This window comes from Sminthopsis crassicaudata, chromosome 3 (assembly GCF_048593235.1).
Source record: "Sminthopsis crassicaudata isolate SCR6 chromosome 3, ASM4859323v1, whole genome shotgun sequence".
In the NCBI taxonomy this organism is placed as follows: domain Eukaryota; kingdom Metazoa; phylum Chordata; class Mammalia; order Dasyuromorphia; family Dasyuridae; genus Sminthopsis; species Sminthopsis crassicaudata.
Genome location: NC_133619.1, coordinates 214184289 through 214200165, shown reverse-complemented (window position 1 = coordinate 214200165; position 15877 = coordinate 214184289). Strand labels below are relative to the sequence as shown.

Sequence of the window (15877 nt, the reverse complement as noted above, 5' to 3'; positions counted from 1 at the left end):
AGAGAGAGAGAGAGAGAGAGAGAGAAAGAAGAGAGAAAGAGAGAAGAGAAGAGAGAGAGAGAGAGAGAGAGAGAGAGAGAGAGAGAGAGAGAGAAAGGCAGTGGGACTCTGCTTCTTCATTTTTCAGAACTTTATGGTTTGACTTATGGTTTGACCATGGCCAGATCACTCCTAATACTAAGGAACCCTTTAAGGTATTTAGTAAAATTAAATTTCTTGACCAATTCCTAACTTTGAGATAAGATTTGAGTTTATCCAATATGGCACTGAACTTAATGGACTTAACTAAATTCTGCCTGAACCAAGAATATAGTAAGGTGAGAGCTTATTTTCAAGTGTCTTAGGATCATCGAAATGAGGTTGGACTCAACTCCTATACAGTACTCCAACTCCATAACCTTCAGATTTTACAATCTAAGCGAGGATTCTTCAGTTTTCTCATTTGGAGCGAGTACTCTGTCATGAGGAACACAATCCATCCATTTCTTATCATCCAGTGTAACTCTAATTCACAATATTCTGTATATTTTCCACAAAGAAATTTCCCAATGTAATAGAGAGTTTTTTCAGGAATACCAGTAGAGTTCTCTCCAATCACTCTCTTATTTATGTATGATTAGCAAATATTTATTCTGAGAGTTTTTTTTTTTTTAATCTCTATTTCAGTCTTAATACTATCTCAGTTTTTATAACTGATTATTTGGGCAAGGTATGATAGATATAGCACAGTAGACAAATTATTGCATTAGAGTCAGGAAGACCTGTTTTTAAATTCTATTTCCGACAATTACTAAATGGATAAATGTAGTCAAATCATTTCACTTCTTAACTTCAGTTTCCTCATTTGTAAAATGGGGGTGATATTTGGAGTACATACTTCAAAATTATTGAAAAACTCAGACGAAAACATGTATTTAGAACATTTTGAAACTTTCACAATAATAAAGGTCAATAATCATTATTATAGGGTTTTAATACAGCTGTGGGTTTTTTTGTCTTTAATAGAAATTTTTTTCTAGAAACAAACCTGTCTTCCAAGTAGAGAAAATGAATGCCTTGCTATAAAAGAATTAAGGTAAAACACTATCTCTCTTCCATCACCTTGCTTCTCCCTTAAAAAAAAAAAATCTTAATTTTTAACTTGTTTTCTGTTACATTTTAAGTTTTGAATTGTCTTTCTCCCTTCCTACCCCTCACTAGAGAAGGATTCTATTTTGGATATGATGACTCTGATATGCCCATAGGATATCCCATCTGAGTACCCAACAGATAGTTTGTGATAAAAAAAAAAAAAAACTTGCATATACAGGCACATATACATCTACAACTACATCTATATAGGCATGTGTACATATGTATGTGTTTGCCCATTTTATTCCTGTCTGCATTGTATATGGGATTATATGAAAATATGTGTGTTCACGCAATATGTACATGTATATGAATCATATGAAAAGAGATCATAACGAAACCCATCAGGGCTGATAAGCGAGTAAAAGTATAGAAAAGGGAAAAAAGGCAAAGAAGTGGAAGACTACAGGGACAGAATAAATAAGTTTTCAGATAAGGCCAATATATTGATCCAGATTGTATTTATTTGTCTACTGGGAGATAAGGGTGCAAGACATAGTAGAAACTTAATAAAATGTTTTTGGTTGATTGACAAATGATTATGACATTTATCCTAAAAGTAAAGTTCAAAATAAGCCATGTGATGAAGGAGAAACAGCGCCAGCTTTAGAGTTTCTAAACACTAGAAAGATCTAGATTCTGCTCCTATCCCTAATAAATACTGGCTACATGACCCTTAGCAAGTTATTTAACTTCTTCAAGACTATAAGCTGCAAGTCAGTTGCTAATTTGCATTGTAAGAGGACCGTTCTTTACCAATGAACTCCCTACATAAATAAAATCCCAGGTCTGGATAAACCAAAAATAATTAGTGTATTTCTTAAAAGATTTACAAAGCATTTTTTCATGTATTATCTTTTGATAATTGATATTATAAAATTATCTCAACTGATCCTCAAAACAACCCTTGAAAGGCTTATCATAGATGAAATTATCAAATAAAATTGATCTAAAGCTATAGAAAAAACTAAATGTTCTATGATGGAGTTCTTTTTTTTAAAAGATTCATTTTCTTTAGTGCTTGTTAATTTTTAACAATTAGTTAAATTCTTTTTTTGAAGAGTTCTAAATTCTCTTCCTCTTCTCAGTCCTTTCCCCCACCCTTGAGCAGGCAAGCAGTATAATGCCCATTATACATATGGAGTCATGTAAAACACATGTTTGGAAAAAAAGGAAGAAAAAGAAAAAAGGCAGGAAAGCAGAAAGGCAGGAAGGAAGGGAGGAAATGAGGAAAGGAAGGAGAGAGGAAAGAGGGAGAGAGAGAGAGGAAGGAAGATAAAGGTCAGTATGCAGACAATTTAGCACAGATTAATTACCCTATAGTAGCATGTGAGAAAATTGCTGCTGCTGCTGCAATCAAAGCATGAAACTCCCTCCCAGAAAAAGATGGAGGTGAAGCCTTCATGAAAATAGAGCAAAGTCCCAATAACACTTTGCAGATTTTGTGGGACGTTTGCAAACATCTATCACAAGAACCACTGGAGAAAATGCAGCTACAAGAATTATGATAAGACAACTGGCTAAGGAAAATGCTAATGAGGTTTGTAGAAGAATTATATGGGGACTACACAAAGATGATCCTTTAGAGGAGATCATGAGATGCTGTGCCACAGTGGGCACAAATACCTTTTATACCCAGACTATGATGAACATGGGAAGACAGGGTCCCTCTTGGCAAGGGACTTCTAGAGAAACTCATCAATGCTTTCAGTGTGGAAAAGTTGGACATCTGAATGCCCAATGTAGATATGGCAATAGAGTGAGAAGACAGGGTGAGAGAAGACCTAAAAACCCTATGTCCAAAATGCCACAAAGGCTTCCACTGGGCCTCAGAATGTAGATTGACCCAGGGAAATGAGAGGCAGGGCCCAGTTCCAAGACATCAAACAAAAAACAGGTGGGGCATGATGGCAGCTGAGTTTACACCCAAAGAATCTTTAGAAGTTCAGGACTCTGGTATGACCAATCAGCAGAGAAGCAATCATATGGAAAAAAGGGATTACAATTGGGGAGAATACAGGCTTTTTAACCCAACAGATGGGCAGTGTCCAGTGCAAGCAGCTCCAATGTAATTACCAGGTGATGAAGAGAGATTTAGAAAGTGGTAAATAGAAGGGACTAGGTAGGTTAACTGCCTGGGAGAGAAGGTTTGCTTGTATTTCTACAAATGGAGAAGGAATCAGATGAGTGCCAACGAGCTGTATTTGCTTTGTCCATCAGAGACAGAAAAAAGAGGAAAAACCTCGAAACAAAGAAGAAGACCTAAGAAATATCTGACACTGAAAGAGCATGGCTGATAATGAGACTGTTGCAGAACTTCAAAACCAGGAGGAATCATTGGATTCTCTGAGAGATGATAAGACTGACACAAGACTTCAAAACTTGCAGGAATCATTGGATTTCTGGCACATGAAGTAATGGACAATAGATTCCTTTGAACTATTTCTAGGACTTATGGACATGTATAATTCCTCATGTTAATTCATATTATTTGTCACTACTGGCCTGTGTTACTATGTGCTTATGTAATTATGTGTAATACCTCCCATGTTGATGGATTTATGTATACCTGTTTCAAGTGAGGCTCTTTAGAAACCCACTACTATGATTTGATTTCCCATTTCTCTTTGGTTTTTTTCATTTCCCTACCTGAGACATCAGGGAGGGCATGATCACCTCCTTTTTAGGGTTCTCACCTCCTTGAAAAGTCACCTATGTTCTCAGTAATCACCACATGAGTAGCCAGCGGTTAAAGTCCGAATGCTTTATTATCTCTTTCAAAGTCTTGCCTCCTTTCCTGGGGCCAGGTTAGCTTTCTTGGAGGACTCTCTCTCCTTGGTTCCAAGAGCTTGAGCTCCCGCCTGTCTTCTCTGCCCTCTGAATCTCTTCAAATTGAATCCTAGCTAAGGCTCCTAGCTTATGTGCTCTACACTGAGTATAAACAAATCATTACATTACTAGGAAATGATTATTTGTTATAGGATTAAATCAATCAGACTGAACAATGCTAAACTAGATAACCATTTTCTCTATCAATTCCATTGACTTAGCACCTTGTAAAAATCCTTTGTTTCAAGTTCAGAGTTCTGGCCCATAATAGGAAGGGAAAAAAATTAAGTGGGAAAAATGCTTCAATCTCATTCAGAGTTCATTGGTTCGCTCTCTGAGATGGAAAGTATTTTTTAACATGAGTCCTTTGGAATTGTCTTGGATCTTGGCTCTTGATCACAGTAGCTAAGTCTTTCACAGTTGATCCTCATTAAAACACTGCTGTTATTGTATACAATATTCTCTTGGTTTAGGAAAGTTTCTTAATTTTTTTGTGTCATGAATCCCTTTGGCAGTCTGCCAATAAACTCTTTTTCATGTTAACATTTTAAAACACATAAATAGAAATATTATCCAAAGATTACAAAAAGAAGCCAATTATTTTGTAATCACTGTCAGTGTATGTGTGTGTGTGTGTGTATTTTAAAGTGCATTAAAATCAGGTTAAGAACCTGGCAGACAATGGCAAATAATAGATAAAGGTAAAAGAAAGAATCTGTGCAACATGGAGAGGTGTTAGCTTTCACTGAAGCATTTTGATATATAATGTGTTGACAGTGTAATCACAAAAACTGAAAAGACTAGTTGGAATGAGAATGAGTGTTTAGGGAATTTTTTTGGGGGGTGGGAGGTAATCAAAATTAAGTGACTTGCCCAGCATCACATAGCTGGTTAAGTGTCAAGAGTCTGAGGTCACATTTGAACTTGGGTCCTCCTGATTCTAGGGTTGGTGCTGTACCACCTAGGTGCTCTAGAAAAATTTTAAACAACCAAGTTTCTACCACTACAGGACAGCAGCATCTGTCTGATTAGCAGATGGAAAAGCAGAATCGATACAAAGAAGGAGGGGGAGGGAAATAAGCATTTATTAAGTACCCACTGTGTGCCTTTATAAATCTGATTGTACACATTTGATTTGATCAACAACCCTGGGAAGTAGGTGCTAATATCATCTCTATTTTACAGAAGAGAAAACTGAGGTAGATAGAAATTAAGTGACTTGCTCAGGATCAACTAACTAGTAAGTATCTAAGACCATATTTTAAATTGTTTCTTCCTGACTACAGACATAATATTCTAATCACTGTGCCACCTAGATGCCTCTAAGTATAGAAATCTCACAGCTTCATTCAAAATACTCACTAAAGTAGTATCATTCAATTAGCCAGCCAATAAATATGTATTAAATCAATACTATATGCCAGGAACTATGGTAAGTGCTAGCAACACAAAGAAAAGCAAAAGATAGTTCCTATTCTTGGAAGGTTCACATGCAAACAGCTATGTACAAAGAAGCTAGACATGGGATGAATTGGAAATAATCAACAGGAGGAAAAAGACTTGTGAGAGAAGATAGGATTTTAGTTGGGACTTTGAGGAAGCCAGAGAAGCCAGCAGGCAAAAATGAAGAAGAAAAGTATTCTAAGCATGAAGAATAGCCAGAGGAAATGCCCAAAGCTGAGAGATGGAGTGCCTTGTTCTTGGAACAGCCAGGAGGCCAGTGTTACTGAATCAAACAATAAGTGCTGAAAAATAAGATGTAAGAAACCTGGAAAGGTAGGAGAGGGCTTGTTATGAAGGGCTTTGAACATCAGAGCATTAAGTATTTTATTCTGAAGGGAACAGCTTAAACTTTCTAAATTTTCTTCCCAAACACTGACATGCTAAGTTTCATTCCCTGGAAGTTTTCCCTCCCTGGAGTTCATTCAGTAAGTGTGTCACATCCAATACAAAACAACTCCAATTTGGCAGCAGAGGATTCAGTGAAGAAAGAAAAAGTTTCCAGTACATGCAGTATATGGAGTGATGAGTTGATGAAGCCGCACATGTGTACCTTTGTACGATTCAGCCAGTCTTCCCACAAGCATTGTATTTGTGGAAAAGGACAGCCCAGATTTATGGAAGAATTGCTTTATAGTTCCTGTTTTTACTACATCATTGTAATGTACTATATAGGGAATTGAACTGGCCTTCTTGTTATTGTTCATATGGGGTCAGAAGCAGCAGCACAAAAAACAATACTGGGGGGGAGGGAGGGCAGCTAGTGAATAGAGTACTAGTCCTGAAGTTGGGAACACCTGAGTTCAAATCCTCTCTTAGATGCTTAAGAGCTCTGTGACTTTCAAAAAGCTGCTTAACCTGCCATTTACACCCAGAGAGAGAACTGTGGGAAAAGAGTGTGGAACACAACATAGCATTCTCACTCTCTATTATTTGCTTGCATTTTATTTTCTTTTTCTTACTTCTTGATCTGATTTTTCTTGTGCAGCAAGATAACTGTATAAATATGTATATATATATATATATATATATTAGATATTTTAACATATTTAACATGTATTGGACTATCTGCCAGATAGGAGAGGGGGTGGGGGAAAGGAAGGCAAAATTTGGAACAAAAGGTTTTGCAAGGGTCAATGTTGAAAAAAATTACCCATGCATATGTTTTGTAAATAAAAAGCTTTAATTTAAAAAAAAAAAAAAAAAAAAAGCTGCTTAACCTCTCAGTGCTACAAAACATGTTTCAGGCATAGCCAAGATGATGTATTAGGGACAGCCACTCAACTGAACTCTCTCTCTTCTCCAAATAATTTTAATACATAATATGTACTTATGTATATTTAATACAAAAAAATAATTTTGAAACAACTCTTCAAAGCAAAGTCAGGATAAAATTATTTTTTCAGTCCAAAAAACTTAAGAGGTAGACAAGTGAAGCCTATAACACTTCCACTAGAGTGGAAATCCGGTAGAGATCTGTCTGGAACCCAAATATGTCAACATGGCATTAACTCTGGATGCAGCAGCTGAGAGTGCTCTCAGCCCAGAGACTGGAAAAGGGTCGAATGACTGATCAGAAAGAGACTACAGGGGGCCCTTTGTAGGCACTGGAGTCCTACTGGCAACTCCACTGCCTATTATAAGTAGTTCTGTGTCACAGTTCCAGGGCAAAGAACAGTGGTTAATCACAAGGGAGCAAGAACCCTGGTCACAGTACCAAATCAGAGGAACACTAGCATGTGAAACTGAAGAAGATCAGGGACCCTTCCCTAGTAAAGACTAGGGCCCAGACTAGGAAAGCAGTGAGTACATCTCTCTAGAATTACACCACCTTGAAAGCACCCAAAACTGGCAGACCCCCTACTACCTCTGAAAATAGCACATAAACCAAAAGGCTGAAGCTTGAGATGGTGCTGCCCCACGTTAACATAAAGCTCAAAGTCCAGAAATAGGTTAGAAAAATGAGAAAACAGAAAAAGGAGGGATCACAAAAAAAGCTATTACAGTAGTAAGGGTGAGACAAAAACTGACATCATGATAACAATGTGAAAACAGCTAACAAACAAAGCCTTAAAGAAAAATGCTAACTATACCCAAGACCAAGAAGAATTTCTGGAAGAAGTAAAGAAAAAGCTAAGAATGGGAAAGCAAAAAATGAGAAAAGAAATGAGAGCGATGCAAGAAAATTATATTTTAAAAAATTAACAACTACATAAAAGAAGCACACATACATACACACAAATACTGAAAAAAAAGAACTCATTAAAAAGCAAAATAAGTCAAATGGAAAAGGAGGTACAAAAATTTACCAAAGGGAAAAAACTCTTTAAAAAGCAGAATTGGCCAAATGGAAAAAGTGCAAAAACGGAAGAGAGTACTCTCTTAAAAATTAGAATTGGGTAAGTGAAAGCCATTAACTCCATGAGACTTCAAGAAATAATAAAACAAAATCAAAAGAATGAATACATAGAAGAAAATGTGAAATATCTCTTCAGGAAAAATTATCTATAAAATATATCGAGTAGAGATAATTTAAGAATTATTGAACGACCTGATAGCCATGATCAAAATGAGCCTACACATTACCTTTCAAGAAATTATCAAGGAAAACTATCCCAAAAATTTAAATCCAGAGGATAAAATAGAAATTGAAAGATTCTAATGAACACCTTCTGAAAGAGACTACCAAATGAAAATTTCCAGGAATACTGTAACCAAATTCCAGAGCTCCCAGCTCAAAGAAAAAATATTTCAGGCAGCTATAAAGAAACAATTCAATTATCATGGAGCCATGATGAAATCACTTAAGATTTAGCAGCTTTCAGATGAAAGAACCTGAGCACTTGGAATATGACATTCCAGAATGCAAAGAAGATAGGATTACAAATAAGAATCAAGTATCCAGCAAAACTGAGTATAATCTTTCAGGAGGGGAGAAATGGGTATTTAATGAAATAAGAGGACTTTTAAGCACACCTGATGAAAAGACCAGAGCTGAATAGAAAAACTGACATTCACAAACAAGATTCAAGAGAAGCATAAAAAAGTAAACAAAAAACAAAAGTTAAAACTGTTTACATTCCTATATGGGAAGATTATTAGAGCAGTTAAAAGGCATTTATATAGATAGAGGCCATATGTGTAAGTCAATTACACTGTAATCACTGCCAGAAAATGGAGTGAAAAAGAAGAAAGCATTGGGAGAAAGAGGGAGGCAGAGGTAAATGAGAAAATTTTTCTCACATAAAAGCATGAAGAGTTTTTAAAATGGAGAGGAATGGGGGAATGGTGGCAATCAATGCTTTAATCTCATTGTCATCAAAACTGGTTTAAAAAGAAGAATATATGCACACACTCACTCAGTTGTATATAGATATCCAATAGGAAAATAGGAGAAAAACAGAATAGAAAAAAGGTAAGGGATGATAAAGGGGAAGGTAAATTAAGGGAGGCAGTGGTTAGAAACAAAATATACTTTTGAGGAGGGACAGAATAAAAAAAAGAAAGAGGAGAAAAAGAAGAAATTGGGATGGAGGAAAAACACAGTTAATCATAACTGATGAGTTCACCTATAAAATGGAAGAAAATAGCAGAACAAATTAGAAATCAGAATCCAACAACATATTATTTACAAGAAATATACTTGAAACAGAAAGACACTCATAGAAACAGAAAGAAGTTATAGAGTTCAAATAAAGAGCCAGTCCAGAATCTAATATACTTCATGAACTTTAAAAAAAAAAAAAAAGGCTGAGATAATCATGATCTCAGACAAAGCAAAAACAAAAATAGATCTAATTTTAAAAGATTCTGGAAAACTACAGGCTATCATAGAACATAAAGAAATATCAAAAAAAAATTAACAGCAAGTTCTTCTGATAAAGCCTTAGTCTCTCAGATATATATACTGAAAATAGAACCAAGTCAAATTAATGAAAATAAGAGTCATTTTCCATTTCACAACTGGTCAAAGGATATGAACAAGCAGTTTTCAGAATGAGAAATCAAAGTTATCTATCATCATATTAAAAAATGCTCTAAATCACTATAGAGAAAGATAAATTAAAGCAACTCTGAGGTACTACTTCACAGTATCAGAAATGACTAATGCTAGAGAGAATAAGGGAAAAAATAGATGCACTAATGAATTGTTAGTAATGTATTGGTCCAACCATTCTGGAGAACAATTTGCAATTAGGTGCAAAAGGCTATAAAACCTTACAATACTATACATCTCCTTTCATTCAGCAATACTACTGCAAGTTCTGTATCTTAAAAAGATCATAAAAAAATGGAAAAGGACGCACATATACAAAAAGGTTTTTGTGGGCAAAGAGAAATTAAAGGGATCCTCATCAGTTAGGGAATAGCTGAACAAGTAGTAGCATAACTATGATGGAAATTACTGTACTCTAAGACATAAGGAGAATGGTTTCAGAAAAGCATGCAAGATTTCTATGATCTTATGGAAAGTGAAGTGAGAAGAAACGGGATCACTGTGTACAGCAAGACTGGAATGATGATCAACTATGAAAGACCCAGCTGCTCCAATCAATACAATAATCTATAGACAATTCCAAAGGACGCATGATGAAAAAAGGCTATCCATCTCCAGAGAGAGAACTGAAAAACTCTGGGTGAAAATTGAAATCTAATGTTCTTGCTTTATTTTTCTTCTATTTAAAAATTATGACAAGTATGGAAATACATTTTGCAGGATTTCACATGTGTAATTAATATGTTTATTGCTGACATCATTAGGTGGAGGAGGAAAGGAGAAAATTTGAAAATTCAAAATTTAAAAAGAAAAGAATATCAAATGTTTGTATTTTAATGCACAAGTGATTTGTACTGGTAGAGAAATTTCCAAGCACTTGTGAAATTATAGGTCCAGTACAAAAAGACAAAACAAAACAATTTTTAATGCTAAACTGGAATTAGTAGAGACATCCTATATGTGACATTTAATAACTGTAACTATAAACAAATCACCTAACCTTTCTTTGCCAATCTTTTAATTTAAAAGGGGATAATAATACCACTCTAATATATTTTGCCAAGAAAACCCTAAATGGGTCCACAATGAGTTGGACACAACTGAAACAAATGAAATTATACAAATCATGCCTATATTATTTAATAACCTTTCCCCATTTTGTAAGGATCAATAGTGATAATGTATATAAAGCACCTTATAAGCCTTAAAGTTCTATTACAAATGTTAGCTATTTTTACTAATATTATTCCCAATATTAAGTATTATTTCCAATAGACTGCAAGCTCAAGGGCATGAGCCAATGTCTCCTATTTCTATTGTATTGTTCATATCTCTTCATGCTGTACTATGCAGTCAGCACAGATGTAAAACTACATAGCTTTTCAGTCTAAAAAACTTTTTCAATGATCTCACAAGAATAAGAGTCCGAACACCACAGCAATATAATTAGCTCATAAAAATCAGTTTGTAATTTGTTTTTTTCAATGTGCTTATAGAATTTTAATTAAATTTTTAAGACTTTTATACCACTCACAGAGTTTGTATAATATGTATCATTTTATCCATTAAAGTAAGGTTTAAAATCTTTTTTTCCCCACTTGAAACTAAAATTTTGAGTCAAGGATAATACTTTTAATAAAATATATTCCAAGGAGGGAGAGACGGTAGGTAATTTTTTTAAAAAAAGATTACTCATAACTGTTCGGTTCTACACACGTATATTGTATCTAGGATATACTATAACATATTTAACATGTCTAAGACTGCCTGCCATCTAGGTAGAGGGAAGAAAGGGAAAAGTCGGAACAGAAGTGAGTGCAAGCGATAATGTTGTAAAAATTACCCAAGCATATGTTCTGTCGATAAAAAGTTATAATAAAAAAAAATTACTCATTTCAAACCAAATAATCAAGAATGCAAAAGATCAACATCTCAGATCTTACAGTTAAGTTTTATCAGAAAAGAATTTTTCAGAAGTCAAATTATGTTTGTATTAATTTGATACACACACACACACAAAAAGGCTTACCAAGAAAACATTCCTGGGTATAAAAAACATATAGATATAAATAACTTTGCTTTTACTATGGTAAAGGATTTCAACATTTTAAAACACCTCCTGTATGTCATCTGTCATGGCAAGCATATTGCTGAAACATCACGGGACCCACAATCAAGGCGCTTCTTTCAAAAGACTAAATACAGAGCCCAAAAAATTACTGCAGGCCCACCTCCCCCAAAGCATTCTTTCAGGTGGTATTAAGTCAGACATCAAGATGAAATAAAGGACAAGTCTGACTTTAAGTGATTCTGGTACATTTTAGAATAGAGAGGTAAATCCCAGCAGAAATGGGATTTTGAGAGAATTAGTGCTTTGTCAATCTTTCTGGATGGATAAGTGAATTCTTCAATTGTGGTCTGCAGGGCTTTTCTTTACCTTAAAATTGAATATAATCACCTGCTAAGAATTGTTTAAAATTACAGAATTAAGTAAGTGAATTTGTACTTTTCTGCTTCCCAGATGCATTTGTGATTTTTTTTTTTAAAACATACTGGTAATAACATGAATTAAATGCAAATACTGAAGGCCTAAATGAGTGCAGTGCTAAAGGGAATACATTCTAGCTACAACCACAGGTTAAGGAAATTAACAAAAACTACAACAATTTTGTTTTGTTTTGTTTTGGCAAGGCAATTGGGGTTAAGTGACTTGCCAGGATCACACAGCTAATAAGTGTTAAGCGTCTGAGGTCACACTGGAACTCAGATCCTCCTGACTCCAGGGTCAGTGCTCTATCCACTGCACTATCTAGCTGTCCCAACTACAAAAATTTCTAATGAAAGTAGTGAAAAAAAATTATAACTGAGGGATGCATATTCTTCAGATATATTGTCCTTTTGAATTTAGTATGCACATTCAATTAAGATTTTCTCATTTGCATTATTGTGTGATTAAGAAGAAACATGAAAAGGACATGGAAGATTCGTGGGCAATTAAAACACTTTGGACTCAAAATGAATCTACTCTTTTATTCAAAAGTACTCACAATTCTCCTTTATTTTCCCAGTGGATACTGAACTCCCATCCCTTCTTACTCTCCCAGTCTCAGTGATACTGAATCATCCTATTCTCCAATTCCTACTGCCCAGCCTTTCATGCCTATACATCCCAAATCCCACTCCAAAATGCTCATTACTTCTCCTGTGTCCCTCTGGAGCTCCTGGCTCCATAACTGACAATTTCCCTTCATCTCACACCTTATACTCCTTCCATGCTCTGGCACTCAGAGGGACCTGGTTTCCCCCAGATAATACTGTATCCCTGGCCAGGTTTTTTATTTTTTTGTTTTTTAACATTGGTTTTCTTTTCTCTCAAACTCACTGGTCCCAAAATACACATGAGAACATTTTCTTTTTCCATTTTCAGGCTCTCCCCCTCTTACTATCACTTATCAATGCTACTCTTTCTTTGAGGTTTTTGGTTTTTATTTTTAGCCATTATTCATTCATCTGCAACTCTTCATGTCCCCATGTGGGGTTTTCTTGGCAGAGATACTGGAGTGGTTGGTCATTCCTTCTCTTAACCACTTTACAGATGAGGAAACTGAGGCAGAGGGGGCTAAGTGTCTTGCCCAGGATCATAGCTAGTAAGGGTTCAAGGCCAGGTGTGAACTCAGGAAGGTGAGTCTTCCTGACTCCAGGCCTGGTGCTCCATCCATTGAGCCACCTACCTGATTAACAGCTAAAATTCACTCTAACCAAATTTTTCACCCAATCATAATCTTGGTAGCTACCAATCTCAGAATTATTATCACTCAGTGGTATGCTAGAGCAAACCTGAATTAGAAGAACAAAAATAAGGAGACGAAGATGAAGGAAGAGAGGAAGAGGAGGAAAAAGAGGAAGAGAAGGGGAAGAAGAGGAGGAGAAGAAGGAAGAAAAGGGGAAGGGGAGAATGAAGAATAGGAGAAGAGGAGGAGGAGAGAAAGAGGAGAGGAGGAAGAGGAAGAGGAGATGAAGAAGAGGAGGAGGGGAGGAAGAAAAGAAAGGGAGGAGGGAAGAGGAGGAGCAGAGAAGACAGAAGAGGGAATTGGAAGAAGAGAAGGAGGAGGAGGAGCGAAAAAGGAGGAGAAGGAGAGAAAAAGGAGAAGGGAAGAAAATAGTACTTCCACAGATAATTTTACAAATAAGTAAACTGAGGCAAACAGGATTAAGTGACTTGTCTAGAACCACACAGACCAGCTTTGAACTCTGATATCAGGCCCAGTACTCTATACACTGCACCACCTAGCTACATCATCATCATCATCATCATCTGTTAGGCACTATGCTAATGACTTTATAAATATTACTTCATTTGATCCTCACAATAACCTCAGCAGGTAAGCTACCATACTCATTTTAGAGGTAAGGAAACTGAAGCAAACAGGATTAGGTGACTTGCTCAAACTTACATGACTAATAAATGTCTGAGGCTGAATTTGAGCTCAGGTTTCCCAGACTTTTATCCACTATACCTGTATCCACTTAACTGCTTGTGCATATCAGAAAAAATGCTACAAATCAGGGTTTGATTTTTTTGTTTTGTTGATTGTCTAGACTTTAAAAAGTGATGGGGAAAATAATAATAATGCAGATTAAATTTAAAAGTGCGTTTTGAATATGCTTTATGAGTATTTATCAGAGAGACAGTTGTCAAATATTTATCAATATGTCACTGTTCTTCCCTCCCTTCTTAAGGAGTTAAGGGCCTGAATCACAATCTCTCTTCTTATCCCCAACACTGGCCTTTTAATGCCAAAGAACTTCGAAATAGAAATACAAAGCATTTTAACCTCTCACTTCTTCAACCTACTCCACACCTCTGACATATTTTTCCATTCCATCTCAGCTATATCTACCTTTAATCTTGTTATCACCCACAATTGTATCCTAAGACTCTGTCCTAGCCTTTTCCCCAAAATCTCCCCTCTTTCTAGGTGACTTTTCCAGTTCCTGAAATCCAATTATCATTTTTATGTAAACAAGTGCTTTAAGATTTGTTAAGCATTTTCCAAAAGTTCATCATAACAACTTTAGGAGGAAGTCCTAATATTATCCCCTTTTTACAGATGAGGAACCTAAGGCATACAGCTAGTAAGTATATTAGGGAGGATTAGAACTGTGGTCCTCTACCTATAGCACCATCTTGTGGTTGTTCAGCCATGTCCATGTCTTCATGACCCCATTTGGGGTTTTTTCCTTCTCCAGTTCATTTTACTGATGAGAAAACTGAGGTAAACAGGGTTAAGTAGCTTGCCCAGGACTACACAGCTACTGAGTATCTGAGACCACATTTGAACTCGGGTCTTCCTGACTCCAAGTCCAGCACTCTAACCACTGTACAACCTGGCTACCAAGGTAGTAACGGCTTCTGGAACTAAAGAAGCAAATACAACACTGACCTAAAGTATCTGTTTTTCATCTTTTGATCCTACTGCTGCCATCTCTGTGCCTTGGCAGTGGCCTTCTGCCATGCATGGAAATGTCCTTCCCACCTGTGTCTTACAGAGTCTCTCACTTCGAGACCCAGCTCAGTATCACTTTCCATACAAAGCCCAATCTTCCTAGTGCTAGTGCTCTTCATCATTAATACCTTGTATTTAAACACCTTATATTTATTTAGGTTTTTTTCTATATAGGGTGACTTCTCCAATATTATGTTAGCTCCTTCAATGTAAGGATTATTGCTTTATTTGTATCTGTATACCCCAGTGCCTGTCACAATATGTGACACATAGCAGGTGCCAACTCAGAATATGCAGAAAGGTCGTTAAACTATTCATAGCCTTTCATGCAGCAATCCCATTAACTCAAGAAGCACAACAATAGATACTTTGCAGAATACAAAATATTCACATTAGCATGTGAATTTTTAGGTAGATAAAAACTGAAAGCAAAATAGGGATCCATCAATAAGGGAATAGCTGAACAAATATTAGTATATAATTTAATGGAATATTCTTGTATCAAAAGAAAATAGAAATATAAACAATTCAGGAAAACATGGAAAAAACTGTATAAAGTGATACAAAGTAAAGAAAGCAGAACCAAAAGATTATAGACTAAAAACAATTAACGTAAATGATACAATACTAAAAATAAATGGAAATCAGAAACACTACAATGAATCATCTCCATCTTGAAGAACTAGGAAGGAAAGACAATTTGGTCCTCTCACAGAAAAAAGAGAGAGGGAGGGAGAGAGGGAGAGAGAGAGAAAGAGGGGTGAGAAGAGGGAGAGAAAGAGACAAAAGGAAAGGGAGAGACAGAGGAAGAGGAGAAGGAAGAGGGACAGGGACAGGGACAGGACAGGGAGAGGGAGAAAGAAAATTGGTGTTGCTGAAGTTCTTTTCCTTGATATGAGAAAAAGCTGAGGGC

At 35.9% G+C, this 15877-nt stretch overlaps 1 protein-coding gene across 1 annotated transcript in view; it reads right to left on the bottom strand.

The window, feature by feature from the left end:
* The window catches only part of CTPS2 (CTP synthase 2), a gene marked incomplete in the record, with an annotated part of 155377 nt that overhangs the window by 21078 nt on the left and 118422 nt on the right, over window positions 1-15877 (bottom strand).